The sequence below is a fragment of the Limanda limanda genome, chromosome 12 (assembly GCF_963576545.1).
Source record: "Limanda limanda chromosome 12, fLimLim1.1, whole genome shotgun sequence".
In the NCBI taxonomy this organism is placed as follows: domain Eukaryota; kingdom Metazoa; phylum Chordata; class Actinopteri; order Pleuronectiformes; family Pleuronectidae; genus Limanda; species Limanda limanda.
This window is the reverse complement of record NC_083647.1, coordinates 18,555,556-18,568,205: the sequence shown is the minus strand read 5'-3', so window position 1 is coordinate 18,568,205 and position 12,650 is coordinate 18,555,556.

Here is a 12,650-nt window from a genome sequence, read left to right as displayed (position 1 = left end):
CACACACACACACACACACACAGACTCACACACACACACACACACACACACACACACACACACACGGACTAGGGTGTTGAGAACACAGAGTATCTTGATGTAGCTTCTTGGTAAATGGCACAGACATCACACTACTCTGCTGTAATCTGAACACAAAGGCGTGAAGATCTGTAGTTTCCAGTATATATGCAACTTCTCTTATGGTAAATATAAGAGACATTTTAAAGAGATCCTCAATGTGGTATAGCAAGAAAAAGAAAAGGAAGAAAATATGGAAATACATCTTTGCATTGTTACCATAAATTACCCTGATATACACAATGTATTTATGTGGAACATTTCCAATTTTACTCCATCAGGAAAACAAATCATTGCAAGGTCTATTTCAATAGCTGTTGTCTCAGCATTTGTCGTAGTAGATGTTAAAGCCTCTATTGTCTGTGTCATGTGTAGGACTTCTCACCTAGTTTACTGTCTGTTGTCTGCTCTGTTTGTGTTTATTATATTCAAAATTTCTTGGAAGTATTTGTAATGCAGTGCTGTGTTTGGGTGATTCCCTAAATTCCCCTGGACCTTGAATCTACCTTTGTGTATGAAAGGTGCTTTATAAATAAAACGGCCTTGCCTTAACGTAATGTGGTTGTAACTACGGCTGACAATGTTAAAAAATAGAGTTGAGATTTACACTAGAAAATTCAAAGCATATAAGGTATAAACTGATGGTGAGTTGCATTGTTCTTAAACTAAAATGTGGAATAAACTAAAACAGTCATCAGCACAAAAACTATTTATGAAGTCTTATTTAAGCCCATGATAGTTGTGACTGCTACGTAGCAAACATCATGATGTAAACCTGGATGATTATTAAATTATATTTCACAACATACACTAAAGTAGGGACCCTAAAGTTGATGATTGACCTAAAATCAGCCACGTCTGCAAAACCAGATGTTTCCATCTCACACTAAACTGCATAATATATGCAGCTGCTCTAAAACACATTCTTTTCCATGACACCTCCTGAATGTAAAGGTACAGTGGGTTTACAGAACTTGCAATAAAGGTTACATACTTTCACATCTCTCTCCATCAAGAGTGAGTCATAATTCCTAAGAATAACTGATATAACCCAGTGCAGGTGTAGCTGATGTATGCTGGTAAATTAATGTCTGAAAATGAAATATGCTCTTATGTTTTAATGTCCCTCTAGTTTTCTCATTGTTGCCTCAAATGTATCCAAAGGAACATTACTACTGTTTTCCATCTACCGTAACCAGAAGAGGATTGGGTTGTGTTTTTATTTAGAGCACTTCACGTCACAACAACAAGCATATTCTACTACTGACCAACCATTTCAGAAATGAGGGGATTATTCAGTCGTCTAATGCCACCTGACATTTCATGCTTGGCTGGCTGGCCGGCTATCATGTTTTCTGCCTGGGTTGAGACAGAGACAGACAGAGAGCGGTCAGCTGTTCACTCTTCCTGGTTTAGAGGATGGATAGAGCGACAAATGGAGGAATGCTGCGGGGACATAAGACTGAGGGGTGGAGTGATCGGGACAGCGGAGGAATGAAACTAAGTGGATGTGGGACAGACAACACCCGAGAGGATTGGATACTCAGTGGCCCACTGCATGAAGTCATATTTCTGGGTATCAGAGCCGTGAGCCTGAATATACATAACTCAATAAGTCACTCCATTTTCAAGTCTGGCATTGGCTTTCAGAGTCTGTGCTGTGCAGGGCTGCAGGGTTGGTTATGTGGTGGTCTGAGAATCAATGGTGGGATTGATTTATCGCACACAGACTGATGGGAAATGGAGCAGCAGAGATGGTTGTAGCATTTTGCTGTGTTTCTGTGTGCGACAGGATCAGCTGTCACAGTTATGTCGTGTCACCATTTACCCGTCTTATTGTAAATATGACACATAAACGCTGCGACAGAAAAGGCCTTGTATTGACACCGGTGCCGTGGCCTTCACACATTCTCACACATACACACACACACACAGACACACATTGACCAATAAATGGCATGACATCGCTGCCAATGTGAGAGGCATTTAAACCCATATCAGATTAACTTAAGAGGGAGGAGGATAAGTAGCTTGGAGAGGGCGGGTATTCAGTGGGGGGGGGGGGGGGGACAAGTTGTTTCCTCAGATTGTGTGAATGTGTGTGTGCACGTGCCAGTGTGAAGTGTGTGAAGATCACAGTACAAATTTGGGAAAGGGGGATAAAACTTGATCTCTCCTGGTTTAACAACAGTGAGGAAGGTTTGTCAAATAATCCCAGGATGAGAGGAGGGTTGAATCACTGATTTACCTAATATTCAATTATGACACCAGTTTTCAAACCCCCTTCTGTCCCAACTAATTCATTCACACACGTAAAATTATCCTTCCACCTCCTCCTTCCTCTTCCTCAGTCTTCCACTTTCCAGATAGCCACCCTCCCCCTCCTCCTCTTCCTCCTCCACCACCCCCTTCCTCAATTCCTGCAGACCAGTACCGGCCCCAGCCCACCCTGTGGATGCTCGCTGCATCCCCGGCCATGGAGAGCATTGGCCGGGTGCCTTACCTCCCCGGGCAGCATGGTGCTGCTGCTGGAGGCCAACACGGTCTTATATATACACCCTCGGTTGACAGATTGGCTTTAATCCGAAAGCAAGCCTTATGGATGCAAAAGCCCGTGTCAGCTCTCGTTTGGCCAATTTATCTGCGGCTCTGCTCTGAATTCATTCATTCATTCATTCATTCATTCACCCACCACAGGCCCCCTTGCGCTTTGCAGGGATCATAAAAATAACAATAATCGATATATGGATGACCACGCAATGACACAGGCCTATTCCTTGTGTGTGTGGAGGTGGGGAGACACTCAGGTAATGGTTCAAGTCGAGAGAAGCAAAGCAACACCTGCCCCAACCGAGCCCGATGTGGATCAGCTGAAAACAGAAGCTTATACAGTTCGTGCATGGGTGCAAATCCAAGGGCTGCATCAAAACGCTTAATCTGTCATTCATGTTGAGCTGAACACCGGTGACACATTTTCTTACCTCGGTGAAAAACGCGTCCATCCTTCCCTACTCTCCTCCCAGACGCCGACGGAAAGGGCGAGCGTGCCTGTCGAGATGATGGGGGGAAGGTAGCGCTGCCTCCTCCGTGTCGGTGTGTCCCATTCACCGGGCGTTTGTCCTCATCTCCGGGAAAAAGCTCAGTATGCTCACACCATGTACAGTCTATGGCTCACACACACACACACACGTACACACACGCACCTCGGTATAGCGTTGTCTCTATGCGCAAAGGAGACGCCACATGAGGAGAATCCAAAGGAGGCTGTGATGAAGTGTTGAGAAACGTCCACGCCGGGGAGCCGCTGCAGGAGTGTCCAGGTCCTGCCTCCTTTCAGCGTGCAAGTGTGTGTGCATGTATATGTGTGTGTGTGTGTGCATGTGTGGATGTGAGTGTGGTGTGTGTGGGGTTGAGAGAGAGGACCAGTCCGGGGGCAGAGTGAGCTCGATGCTCTCCACCTCACACACCAACGGGGCGGTGCAGACTCAGCCTCCTTCAAACACACACACACACAACCAGCTCATGCAGACACACACATGCAGACATACACATGCACACATACAAAGTGGTGCATTCTGAAGCTTGGCTGCAGTTTGAGATCAGTCTATGGTTGAGGGCTGATGTGCACATCTGGATTCTTATTTTTATCTCCAGTCACAAGTGGGATCAGGGAGCCTATGGTATGTTTTTTTGGGGGAAACTGAAGAGATGAAAGAGCTTCTGTCCCACTTGGCCCAATTACAGGTGTTGATCCTGAAATGATCCAGACAGCAGCTCCAGCCTCAGCTTTTAGAAACTATTGTGTTTTCTGTCCAAAAGAAGATTAAGCAAGGATTTATACAACATGAAATAAAGAGTCTAAGACCAGTATAACCCTTCGCTTGACAATTTCAGGAAAAACTGCTGCTTTTACTGAGGCGGGTGTAGTTTCCTGTCTTTCATTCCTGTATACTGTACACAATTAAAAACCCAAGGACAGTGGTTTATAGGATGGTGTGTGGGTTGGTTGTTTGGTTGGTCTGTGGGTGGGTTGGTTGTTTTGTTGGTTGGTATAGGTTGGTGTGTGGGTGGGTTGTTTGGAGCTTTTTGACATTTCACTGATTTACAAGGAATTACATATATTCAAGGGTCTGGTATATATAAGTGTGGTGTAGTTTGGTGCAGATCCAAAGCCTCATATGTATGGTATAGTAACAAATTGGGCTGCAAACCTGTATCTACCTTCAGTAGACAATAGTTTTAAACGTCTAAACAATATGACAAATTTGGTGCTGAACTGCAGAAGAGATTGTTTTAGCTTTATAAATGATTATAAATTACTTAACTTTACTTATGATCCAAAGGGTTTTCTCATTCTTTGCCTAAAAGTGATCTGAAGCAATAGTGAAAGATTCATTAACCCATAATAAAGCTACTTTAAACTTCAAAAAAGTGCTACTGCGTTTTCACACCTACTTTGGATGTGTAGAGATTATTGTTGAAAGATGAATTTTAGAGTTGATATGAATACATAACAACGTTGAGGAAGAAATCCCCAAGCACTCATTGACAGGATGTCTAAATTAGCCATGAGGCAAGAGCTGTCAGCACCATTCACTCTCGTGCTTTTCCAAAACCAGACCACAAAGAGACAGAGCGAGGGGGAGAATTAATATTTCTGTAAGATCTTTCCTAAAAAGCCTCCCTCTCGATGCATTAGGAGGAGGAGGCTTGGTTACAGGGTTGGTCAGAGCCTGTGTGGGGTGAAAAATGATATCTCACAACACACTCACATATAAATGGGACCAGAGCAGAACGACAGGGGGTAAAAAACACCCCCAAATCCTAGAGGATATCGCAGCGTCCCCAGTGACACATGCTTGTATGAATAGAACATATAAACAGCTGGTTTATGTGATTTGGACCGTGTGAGGTTCTATTCTCCTCTTCAGAAGACCAGGCAGCAGGGGCCAGGTGCAGCTATCAGCAGCCCAGCAGGCTGAGGCCTCTCTGGGGTAAAGTATTGTGAAGCTCAGGCTGCTCCCTCTGGAGCCCTGGAGGTATAGGGGGGCCCCTGGATGCATGTGTGGACGTATTACTTAGCGTTGCCTTCCATCTTCATCAGGGAGACAGTCCAAAGGCTAGACCCAACAACGGGGGCCCCACTTTTTGTTGAAAGTGTGTGTGTCAGCAGGGGTGACGGGCTCACACACGTGCACATACACAAACAGTCAGGAAATGAGACCTGATCTTCATAATCTTTAATATGAATGGACCCTAAGGGAAGAGAGAACTTGGGGGGTGAACCTGAGACTTCAGCAGGACTGAACACACTCATGTTCACTGTAACCTGAAGGAGAGATTCTCTGTTCTTACAGTGAAGTGGCCACAAGAATAATAGTCCTGACAGAAAAGCCTTTGTTCAGTTACCCAATATCCAATCCCACCTTTGATCCATTTCATATGCTAATGTGGCAACTACTCGCTATTAATTGAAAATCCATGTAGACGTGGGGAAAACATACTTCTCCACAATTCTCCTACAACCATTTGCTGTTAGGTGACAGTGCTGCACCCCAGTGGCGCCTCATTACAACCAGAAAGATCAAAATGAAGAATCAAGCAAAAAATCTGATATTATTACAGTATAACATTATATAAGTTGTTAAATATAAATCTGTTTATGACCAAGCCTCAAAAGACTATTTAAAAAAGGATTACAAGTCTGAGTCTTTAATTACACAGGATATTGAATATCTGAGAATGTTATTTTGTTGTGATGTGGTCAGGTTCCTCATTCTGTTAGTTGACAGAGGCCTAACACAGGTTACAGCTCTCTCTGTTTGATTAACTGTCTGCAGTGCTGCTTACAAACCATAATGGACTCATGTGATCTCTGTTGTTTTCCGAGAAGTTTAAATTTTAATGAGGTCCTGCTCTGAAGGACAAAAGTTTGAGGTGGATATGCTGATTGTGGAAGATTTTCAATAGACCGTGCATTTACTGTAAGTTTTCACTGAAAGCTGAAAAAAGTTATTTGATCTGGTAATTAGTCGATCAACTGAAAATCAATCCTCTATTAATGATTGATCATCATTTAGGTGATTTACCAGGTAACTGTTTTGTCTGGTAAATGTGCTGCTTTTCTCAGTTTTATATCATCATAAACTGAACATATATGGGTTTCAGTCTGTTGATTTGACCGATCATTTTAGTAAACAATCAATATAATAATAATGTCAAAGCCCAGGTTGTAAGGTACGCTAACACAAAGAAATGCTTCATTGATTTTTCAAAATATAACTTTGTGCTAGACGTCCTGTTGTAGCTCATACTGTCTGCTCTAACCCCGTCCTGACCAGTACTCCAGGGTGCATAAAACAAACGGCCTGGACATAATTTTTGATCTGGGTCTGCATGAAAGTCAATAGACCAAATGCAACAGCCACAGATTTGCACAGAAATGTCATGGGAGTGCAGAGGCGAGGATGGGCAGGAGGGTTGGGGGTGGGGAGGCTTCTACTCGTAATTACGTGGCTAAAAGCCATCGACCCAAAGGGCATCTCATCTAACATGCACATGTGTACAGGAACACACAGATTCAGGGAAAGCCCCACTCACATACATTGAAATGCACAGACATTAAAAGTCTGGGCCATTAAATTGTCATTACCATGGTAACACCAGGACTAAGTGACCCTCAGCAGTCGAGAGAGGGATGGATGTTGTCCCCTGCAGGTCAGGAGCAGAACTCTGCTTACTCATCTGATCACAGTGCTTCTCCTTCATGTCTCCCTCTCCTATTTCTGTTACTCTGCATACACTGTGAGTGGGTGCGGGTGTGCGTGTGTGTGTGTGTGTAAGTCAGAGACGAGTGTGTGTTGTGGACAGGTCATCAATGGTCCTCTGGTCCTGTGGGTGAAAACGCAGACAGATTACTGAAGAGCTCAGACTCAAGCTCACCCATCCGTGATGGTGAGTCTTCGATAATGTTGGAGCACGCTGACTAACAAGTCTTACATGCAGTTAATCACAAGCATATCATTTCATCTACATTGGTATGTGTGTGTGTGTGTATGTGTGCACATGTCATATGTTGCATGTGCTAATAGGCATCACTCACAGGGTCACAGCCAATCAGCTTTACGAGCGCAGCATCCATAAATCTCTCTAAATTTATTACCCCTCTTTCTCTTTAGGTCTCTCCTCTCCTGTGACCTGACGGTCTCACTGCAGACACATCTGTTTACGGCCGTCTGAGAGGACACGCTGAATCAAAGAGGCGCAGAGAAAACGCTGTGTGAAATGCCCTCATCGATCATCAACCTTCCTTTGTGCTGGTTTACTGGTAAAATGGGACAATCCAAAATAAGGCCTGAGGGTCAAATTCGGCTCTGAACAAGCGCTCTTTTTTTCTAAACGGTCACAGAGTAACAAGGTTATAATGTTGTAAAGCAATCATATAAATAATTCACCTCAGAATTCTTTGAAATAAAGTTTCTTGTTACATGTTTAAAAGATAAATCTAGGGTCCGAGCACTGACAGACATTGAGGCCCTATTTAAATTGTAAGGATTATTATTATTATTCAAATTAAATAATTTTAAAGTAGTTTTATTTATCAGTAATAATGACAAATTAAATTAAATTAAATAACAATAGTGCGGTCAGGAGCAACTGAAGAGCTTATTAGCTTTAAGTCATTCATCGTGTCATTGTCGGTTGGAGAATCACATCCTTTCATCACATGATCACATATGATCCCACATACAGTATGTTCTGTATTCATACTGCAGAGGCTTTATTAAAAGCTCATTTTCTTCACTAAATTATGTTTTATGCGACTTACAATGACGCACTCACACACAGTAACACTTGAGAAAATCCAATACTGAGCAGATGAGGTTACTTAGTGTCTCTAATTTAATACATGCTGAATTACACGTCATAGGAAACTTCTGCGGGCAAATACTGTCCACAGCAGAAGGATTTCAACATCAGTCACTCACATAGTGAGATGTAAATTTCCATGGTGCGGTCATAAGGTGATGCAGCAATAATGCAGATATTCTAAGGTGAAAGGAAACTTTTTCTATCATAGAATAGTTCATATTTTTAGAAATATGCTGAATCACTTTGTTGGCCACTGGTTGATAAGAGGATCTGCAATACTCTTACATCTGTGAGGTGAATGTGAAGCTACAGCCAGCAGTTGGTTAGCTTAGCTTAGCTTAAAGACTGGAAACAGGAAGAAACTGCTAGGTTCAGCCTACAGATGTGAGAGTGGTATCAACCCTCATTTCCCGAATTTTCAACTATTCCTTAAAGTAACCTGCTGAAGCTAATATTGGGTGTTTCCATCGCTTTTTCCACTCGCTGTTCCTCCAGCTGGTCTCTATGCATCTTCACACACCACCGTCTTTCATCTGTATTGATTGTTACCACATTGCTGACTTTGACCAATAACCTATCTGTCTGGTGAGCCGGTCTGGAGGGCGTTTGCATGTCTGGATGTTGAAGCTGCTAATATTAATGCATTTTAAAAAGAAGAGCGACAGATTATAGTGTGGACAGAGGGAGGACAAAAAGATAAAGGGAGAGAGACAAAGATTGTGCAAAGATACATTCTGAACTGCAGATACGTAAATAAAATCATAAATATCATACAGAAATATATATTTGTCGTACAAATGTTACAAAGAAGGTAAAGAGTTCAGGTGAAAATGTAAATTTTAACAAAGAAGAGCTACAGTGGTGCATGTGGGGTACGATCCATGTGGTCTGGTGTCAGAGTTCACTCCCTGAGGACCATGATGCTGAGCAGCACACGCCTCATGGATTCATGTCTTGTGCACAGCGAACACACACTCTGTCACCTGATCTGTATGACTCATGCAACACACACAGTTTGGGGATTAAAAATGAAATCACACTTAGGAGAATAAAGAGGGACTGAAGAAGGTCATGTATAGGAGAGAACTTACTGACCAGGCCTCTTTTTAAATGGAACAAATGGATTGTACGTGTTCAGGTTGTAATTACTACCAGCCCACCATGGAGTATATGTCTGATATTGAAACATTCAAGCACTACATTAAAAAACCCATCAGGCCAAATGTGCCATGTCAGCAACTTATGAATGAATGTTTGACCTCCCCCATCTCCACCTCCATTACACAGATATATGCGTTTTCTCGATTGCACTCTTTTTTTTAATGTTAAATGTCATGAGTCTTATTATAGTTTTCTCTGAGTCATACGGGACAAACAGGGAGATTTAGGTCCCTCGCCCCTCTACCTCCCCTTCATCGTTAGAAGAAGAAAGCAGAGATCATAGATCTCTTTGTTCAGGTTGTTTCTTTTACGCTTATGTAACACACACTCACGCTCACCCACATACACAAAAAACAATCTAACCTATAATAGTCATATATCTCCACTTGAATCAAACACGGACGAGGAATTGATATCATGTGTTGCACACTCTGTGTGGGCCTTTGTGTGAATCAGTTGTTTGGGCGCAACGATCTTTTGCTTCTTCCTCCTCCTCCTCAGTCCCAGACGATTTTTCTTCCTCTTTTCGGGCGTCTCCTCAAACCACTCAGTCTCCAAAGGATCAGCTGGGGACTTCAGCTGTTTGTTTTGTACAGTTTGACCTGCTGGTTTGTCCTTGGGCTGCCATGTTTCTTCGTCCCTGTCGCTATAGGGGTTTCTTTCTTCTGGGGTTTGCAGTTTGGACAACTTTTCGTTGGCCTCATTAAGCGCTTGGCAAAGCTGGAGTCTTCACTCTCGGTGTTGGCGACCACGGGCCCTCTCCTTGCCCAACAGATATTCAAGATATTTGACATCTCGTTGAAATGGCCGGCAATCCCTGCAGTTGACCTGTCCAGTGGTTCTTCTGTTGTAAGTCATCGTGATCAGTTTGAATCAGGATTAATCTTATTGTTCAGCTGTTTGTTGCTGGTTGAATACATCCTGCTCACGATGGTAAGCCTCAAGATGATCAGTAGGAAATTATGTTAGTTAGGTGCTGCAGTCTATAGGTGTGGAATTTCCTAGAATGTTCAAGATCAAAGCCGTTTCATCAAATACTATTTTACTAACAGTAGTATACTGTACTACAATGTTTTCAGAAAAAAATTCTGTAGTTTGTTTGATGTTTTGTATCTGTGTGTGTGCATGCGTGTGTGTGTGGGGGGGGGTTACATTGGTGCATGCACGGGAAAGGATTTGATCTAATTAAATTGCTCTATAGAGATATGACTTCATCCTGTTTCCCTTTTCCCTACCCCCACCCAGAGCACCCCCACCTGACACGCCCCACTCCCCCACCCTGCTAACCCCATGCACCACCCATGGGCTGCATGGCAGCATGACAGCACGTCTTTGGAACAAATTAGCTGTCAATGCAGCCCTCTAATTCCCGACAGACAGTGGGGTAATTTAATCATCCGGCTATAGCCTGCAGCAGAGCACACATGCTTAGAGACATACACACACACATACACACTTCGGTCAGAATTATACAATATGTTAAGTTATTCAAAAGCTGAGATTTTGCATTTAATAAATGTGATTAAATCTTAAATAAACTCAACAATACGTAAATCAATAAACGTTTTAGAAGCGGGATAAAATTATCTTTAAAATGTTATGTCAATGCTTCATGTAGCCGTTAGGTACTTAATCAGTAAGTAAATGCTGAGATAATCTATTTAAGATTCCTTTTTGTTTGTATTACATCCGATGGGATCAGCAAAAAGGTTAAACATTTTTTCACTGAGTCAGTCAGGACAGAAAAATTGGGAATTTCTTTAATCCATCTGCAACATCTGCATTTTACTTTTTTCAATTTGGTTTTACTTAGTTATTTTCCTGTACATATACAAATTTAAGTAATCAGCTCAAACATGACCCATCAATTTAGTGTAGAGGCACAGAGAGACTCTGACTCACAGTCAACCGCTTTGAATCATACAGTGTGTTGTCTCAACATCTCGGTTCCTGTGTGGTGCGCTGGGTTGTGACAGACTCTTTCTCCTGGATTAAGTTGAATAAAGCCTAATCCTAATCAGAACAGATTAAATTACGCAGATCACTATAATAACTGGATTACACAGACTCCCCCCTGACTCAAGACACCCCTGCCTTTTTTAAATGTACAACACACACAAACAAATACACACACTGTCAGACATGCATGGTTAAATAATTTGTTCTTTATTGCATATGTGTAAGAGGGAGGTTACAATGTATTAGATGAATGAAGAACCTGTAGAAATGTCAGAGAATGAACAGTAATGACAGTGTTTGTATATTCGTGAGTGTGTCTATGTGTTTGTGTTACTGTTGTGTTGCTCCATAACCATGTCTGGGAGTGAAAGTAATAATAAATCCCAATAATTAGTTTCTCGTTGGATAGACTGGTTAATGAAATCCTCATCATTAAGTCAAATACACAAAGGTATACACACACACACACATTCACACAAACACATGCACATTAACACACATATAGCCCACACACAGTGATGTGTTAACAGAGTAATTGCTGCATTGACACAGTGAACAAAAGCCCAGCTGTCATTCCAGAGGCTTAACGATCATATATGAATATTCATCACAGCAGAGAGCGACAGAAGATGAGCTTGGCTTTGCAGAGCATCATGTTTACTGTGGAGTCAACTGCTGAACGCTTATCGAAATCTAATTCATACAATCTTATGTGCAAAAAAGAACATAAGAGTCTGACATGAGTGTTCAATCATTTCCTCATAATTTGTTTATTTACTTGGTGATTTGCAAGGAGAGAAGAATACAGTTCTAACAGATAGAAAGAAAATAGGATTTCCTAAAAGAACAGCTACATTAAGCCCAAGTAAATGTTCATTTATAGTTCACATTGTTATGAATGAACCATAGTCTCACTTTGTCCTGTAATTAATAAGAAATCAACTTGTTATTTTTTTAGAAAACTTCTTGAGGAAACAATTTGTAAAACGGAAATAAAGGGTTACCCTCGATACCTGCATGAAGTCTAATTCATATGCATCTGTTCATGTTCCATATTCAAAATGGCTCTTTAGGGAGGTGTTGCCTTATGTCATTTTCTTTTTTATTTAGGCCATTAACTAAACTAACTCAAACACATTAAATATAATGTTAATACCATTCATAAATCAAAACTCCAGGTTACAATTGTAAAGCCTTGTTTGTTATATTCACGTGTTGAGGGGGAGCCTACTCAGTTTGACTTGTCTCCTCACTGCTACACCACTGAGTAATAGGTGATACATCAGGGATTACACATCATTAATGTGATCGTACAGTATTATTTTCATTATTGTTATATATAAGTTTCTTTAATTCATCGACCAAACAAACCAATTGAAATGCAAACACAACATCTCAAATCTTGAATGAAAAGGAGCAGAAAGAAGAAGAATCATATATACATTTTACTGTATATATTGTTGTCTTAATGTATATATTGTTGTTTTATGTTTTATGTACAGTGCACCAACCACACCATGGCAATTTCCAATATGTGCAAATATACTTAGCAATAAAAATAATTCTGATTCTTTATAATT